This window comes from Heloderma suspectum, chromosome 12 (genome assembly GCF_057233095.1).
Source record: "Heloderma suspectum isolate Gila_16-S chromosome 12, 16-S_ref, whole genome shotgun sequence".
In the NCBI taxonomy this organism is placed as follows: Eukaryota; Metazoa; Chordata; class Lepidosauria; order Squamata; family Helodermatidae; genus Heloderma; species Heloderma suspectum.
This window is the reverse complement of record NC_139469.1, coordinates 21,636,268-21,642,091: the sequence shown is the minus strand read 5'-3', so window position 1 is coordinate 21,642,091 and position 5,824 is coordinate 21,636,268.

Here is a 5,824-nt window from a genome sequence, read left to right as displayed (position 1 = left end):
CCATAAAACCCCCCACCCCCAGGAGCCTTCTGAATTGGATTGGAGCTATAGTACTGGGTGAGGGGTGTTAACCCTTTCCCCTATACCAGTTTCCTGGTCTAAACAGTCTCCCCGAACCTGCTATTTACCCCACTGGGGAAAATATAAATATTTCAGGGCACAAACCTATGCATGTTAGGGCAGAAAAAAATCCTACAATTCCCAGTGTTCCCCAGCCAGCATGTACATTTATATGTTTTCTGCAGCAGGGCAAATGGTTTCTCAGGAAACAATTAGATTGGAAAAACTGGTGCAGCAGCCTTGTGGGGAGGGGAGTGATTTCTGGTATTATTAAGGGTGGGAGACAGATACAACTCCAACTCATTTTGAAGGAGCCGCAGGAGAGAGGGATTATGCCCCATGTTAAATTAGAGGAAGGGGGGAACGAGTTTGGATTTCTACTCTAGGGCACAAAATAACCTGGTTCGCACATAACAACAAGCCAGAGTATGGCTTGAGTATGAGTTGTTGTTGAATCTTGGGTTGTCATTATGTGCAAACCCTGCATTATGGTTTAACTATGGGTTGTTAACCACAAACAACCCAGAGTTCACAACCCAACAACAAACAATGGGTTCTCTACCTGGGTTGTTTGTGGTTAGCAACCCATACTTAAACCAGGTTTCACACATAACGACAATCCACGATTCAGCACCACCCATACTCAACCCATACTCTGGGTTGTCGTTACATGCAAACCAGGTTAGTGTCTTTGCCTGCCTTATAGAGGTGCTGAAGTTCTCAAGCGAAAGCTAGAGGGTAGAAAGCCCAAAGCACCAGAATTACTTTTCAAGTCCCCTTCCCTCCTCCAGTTACTATTAACTGGAGATGAGCCATATCTGGCTGCTCAGGCTGTGTCCATGTGATTCTGACTGGGTCAAGCTGAGCTGTAGGAGAAGGAAGATGGAAGAACTGTGTGCAATCTTTTTTTTTCTTTTTTTTACCCTAGTAAGTGATGAATCTGTCAACTCGTCTCACTGTTCCATTATTTACACTGTTTACAGCCCAGATTTTGGGTTCAGTTCCCCCGCAATTAATGGAACAGCAAATTAGGATACAATCCAACCAAAGCTAGTCACAACCAGTGCTATTTCACCATTCTATTATTTTTTTAAGTAAAAAATAATAAGTGGAAACCAGCAATTAAAGCCAACCCTCTCCCCTCAACCTGCCACCCCACTCTGCATTGCCAGAAAAGAAGAAATGAATCACCAAAAGACAAAATAAGCCATATATTTCCATAAAATGTGCATATGCAATAAGCACATTTAGAAATACTGTAATTTAAACAGAAATACAGTACATTTCACCATAGTGGGAATACTATGACTAGTTGACTTGTGTGTCTGTCCAGGTGTTCAGTGTTGATGAGCAACTTCCAGGCCCCTGGGTTCTCCCATCTGATGGTGCTTTATCTTCTGAACCAGGCATGGACTGAACAACCCTTCAAATAGTGGACATCTTCAAATAGAGGGCTGACCTAGCTCAGCCCTTCAGATAGAAGTAGGGATGTACGGACTGTGTAAAATCCATTCCGTCTGTGTTTTGTGGATTGTCAGGCATCTTTTGTTCCATCGTCCTCCCATCGCCAGAATCGGATTTTTTTTCTTTCCAAATTTGCATAAATTCACATATACATAAATGAGCATCTGCGCAATTTCACACATGTGAAAATGCGCAAATCTCCCCCAACACGCATTTTCATGCTTTGGCCTATGGGGGAAATGTGCATTTTTGGCTGAGTTTTTTTATTTTGCATATGTTTCCTATGATGAAATTTGTGCAAAATTTGGGAAAGTTAAGCCAGACTGCAAGTCTGCGGATTCCACCCAACGGGGGGCGGGGGGGACCAGTCTGCTGCAGAATCCACAGGTCGGATTCATGAAAATCCAAACTCATTTGGTTCTCTTGTAGATTTCTCTGACATCCCTAAATAGAAGACTGCCCTCTTTAAAGTAGGACACCCATGGCCACCCTACCAAGAAAACTGGCATTGGGGCAATTTAGAGAAACTATGCATCACTAATTCCCCAACTGAGTTCAATAGGAAGAAATAAAATGGGCTGAAGCTGCAGACAGGATGGTTTGAATTAGCTTTTTAAAAAGACCTTTGCTAAATGGGGAAGGACATTGCTGGATTATGTAGCAGTATGTTAATTGCTCTGTGTAACTTCCATTTTAATTCCATTTCCATCTGTTTTTGGAAAAGCAATGCCTAAATGGCTCTAGCATATAGTTTCTTTACTATTTGGCCTTTAGGCTAAGTAGTAAAGAAATGAATGGGACTTAAGTTAGTCATTTCAATGGGTCTATTCTAAGTAGGACTTATGTTGGATTTTACCCTCTTACTCCATGATCCAGAGTAAGCAGACGTGATTAAGGGCCAAAATAGACATTACTTTAAACGTGTGTTGAGCAACTATGTCTTCTTTTCATTTTTACTCTACAGTAGCCACAAGGGTCCCAATCCTGATCTTAAAAGCCCTTTAGCTATGAAGCTGGGCTCAGAAGGTTGAAGTTCCAACCTTCTTTTGCTCAGGCCATTTCAGGAAGTTCAGTATGGCCAGGGTACAGAACTCAAGCATCCCACCTGTACCCAGTCATCACATGTAATATCGTGACAGGGGGGGATACCCAGGGTGGCCTCTTTTTGATAACCTAAGCTATGGGAGGAAAAACTGTGGACCTATGTTTTGTCCTATAACTCCCATCAGCCCTAGCTAGCATAACCAATGGTGAGGGATCCTGTGAGTTGTAGGCCAAAACATCTGGAGGGCCACCAGCTGCCCACCCCTGAGCCCTAAACCCTTCAGGTTTGGGCAGTTGCAACCTCATTTGGTGGTATTTTGGCCAGCATGGTGTAGTGGTTTGAGTGCTGGACTGGGAGCTGGGAGAGCCAGGTTCTAGTCCCCACTCAGTCATGGAAGCTCACTGGGTGACTTTGGGCCAGTCACAGACTCTCAGCCCAACCTACCTCACAGGGTTGTTGTGAGGATAAAATGAAGAGGAGGAGGATTATGTCCGCCGCTTTAGGTTACTTGGAGGAAAAAGGCAGAATATAAATGCAATAAATAAATAATATGCGGCAATCATATCATGAAAATCAGAGATGGAGACTGCCAGAGGTAGGGCTTTTGAAAAGCCAATGACGGGAAGCTGATGTTAATATAATGTTTCCATTTCTGATGCCAATGAAGGTTTACACGCAGAAGGGTAGTATTTCTACTTGGCACACTCTTCATGGTAGGTATTAGGAAATTAATGAGCAGGTATTAGGAAATTAATTTAAAGTGCTTCAGAGTGAACGGGGCAGCAATTAATTTTGGGCGCAATCCTATGCACGTTTAGACAGAAAAACAGTCCTACAACTCCAAGAATTCCCCAGCCATCCATGTATAAATGTGCATAGGATTGCAGCCTTTATTTATTTATTTATTTAATATGTTGATATGAGGAATATAATTTATTATTTATTACATTACAAATTACAATTTATACAGTTATAGTGAGCTAGGCCAGACCAGGGAGTTCATGTCATCAGCTCCTGAAGGGGACCATCAACGGTGCTGACCCTTCCTCCCCCTTCCCTGGGGCTATTTATGGATTGTGTCCCCTGCAGAAAGACAGAAAAGGGGAAGCCCAACAGGGAGCTGGACTGGGACCTTAGCACTGGGGCGGGGGGGGGGTGCCTGGAGGGCTTTTAAGATTGGGATTGGGGGCCCTGAGCCTACTGTAGAATAAAAACGAAAAGAAGGCATAGCTGCTTGACATATGTTTAAAGTAATGTCTGTTTTGGCCCTTAATCATGATTTATTTATTTATTTATTTATTTGATTGATTAGTCGCCCATCTGGCCGGCTACCTGGCCACTGTAGGCGGCATACGATACTAATAACACTAAATACAACAAATTTACATAATCAACTGAACAAAACAACCTAACAAAACAACACTGCTCTAAAAAACCCTAACCCATCCCAAATGCCCACCTGAACAGCCAGGTTTTTAAAGCTCAGTGAAAGCTCATTAAAGACGGGGCATGGCGGAGGTTACTAGGGAGGGAATTCCACAGAGTGGGGGCCACCACAGAAAAGGCCCTCTCCCTAGTCTTCACCAGCCTAGCTGTCCTTACTCTGAATCATGAAGTAAGAGGGTAAAACCCAATATAAGTCCTACTTCGAGTAGACCTATTGAAATGACTAACTTAAATCCCATTCATTTTAATGGTCTACTTTAAGTAGGACATATGTTGGATGTTATCCAGAGCTCCCAGGCCAGAGAATGTGACTACTAGATTAGTAGGCAGTGTTAAGAAGAAAAACACAACCTCTTGTTTTAAAAGTTAAACATTTTTCGCACCAAAGGGAGCCATCTCAGGACTGGAGCTAAGTTTGCTTCTCTTAGACCAGTGGATGTAACCGCAAAGCTTGCACAATGCAAGAATTCTCCACATTTCTTTTTTTTGCACAGATCCCTGCCAAGCTTCTTGTCAGCAAGTTCCTCTTCCATGCTCACATGCTCAGCGCACAGACAATGTGAAGAGGTCTGCTGCAAGACTAGCTTCTTTGGGTTAGTAAGCCAAGCTTTCCCATCCCCAACCCTACTTCACAATCTAGACAGTACTGTTGCCATGTGTCCTCAATCTTGCATGTATGTAAACACAGACCTGTATACAGGGCCAGCCCTACCATTAGGTAAAGTGGAGCAGTTGCTTTAGGTGGGAGATGCTGGGAGATGGCAGCAAGGTCTTGGAGGAGAGAAATGTGGGCTGTGTGGCCTGCTCTGTGCCCCCTAAGTTAGCCTGCTGCCTTCAGGGGTGGTGGAAGATGCTGTCCCATCATCATCATTGAAGACAGTTTCCTCTGCCAGTCCAGTTGGCTTTTGGGTATGGGGCGGGAAGGGATCCTTGTTGTTTTCTGCCTCAGGCAGCGAAATGTCTTGGGCTAGTCCTGCCTGTGTATGTCTACACAAGTGTACACTCGGCTGACATGGAGATACCAGGATCTTGGGCAGTGGCGTGATGCACACAGAGTAAATTATACACTATGCTTTTTAAAATACATATTCAAGCAAATATAAGACATACCAATCCATTATACAACCTCAACATTATTTTTACACAGCCAATTCAATATTATACTATTTATACAATGTCTTTGTTTGTATTCCTATCATTATTCTTTTGTCTTCAATATTCCAGCAGGCTGTACAGAGGGAGAGGAGAAGCAGCGCCGTTCCACCAGTCCTGCTGAAAGACTGCTTTGTCTTTTCCTCTTCCCATCCCATCCCTTTTTCCTTGTGTGTCATGTCTTTTTAAAATGTAAGCCTGAGGGCAGGGACCATCTTGTTTTACAGATTGCATGTAAGCCACTTGGAGAGCCTTTTTGGCTGAAGAGTGGGATGAAAATACTTTAAATAAAGAAATGGAATAAATATTGAATAAAAAGGTAAAGGTGTCCCCAACCAGTCGTGTCCGACTCTAGGGTGCGGTGCTCATCCCCGTTTCTAAGCCGAAGAACCAGCGCTGTCCGAAGATGCTTCCGTGGCCATGTGGCCAGCATGACTGAACACCCAGGTGCACGGAACGCTGTTACCTTTCCCGCCAAGGCGGTACCTATTTATCTACTTGCAATTTCTTGCTTTCGAACTGCTAGGTTGGCAGAAGCTGGGACTGAAGACGGGAGCTCACTCCGTCACGCGGCACTCGGGTCTCAAACTGCTGACCTGCCGACCTTCCAGTCTGCAGTTCAGCGTCTTAACCACTAAGCCACCACAGCCCCTAGCT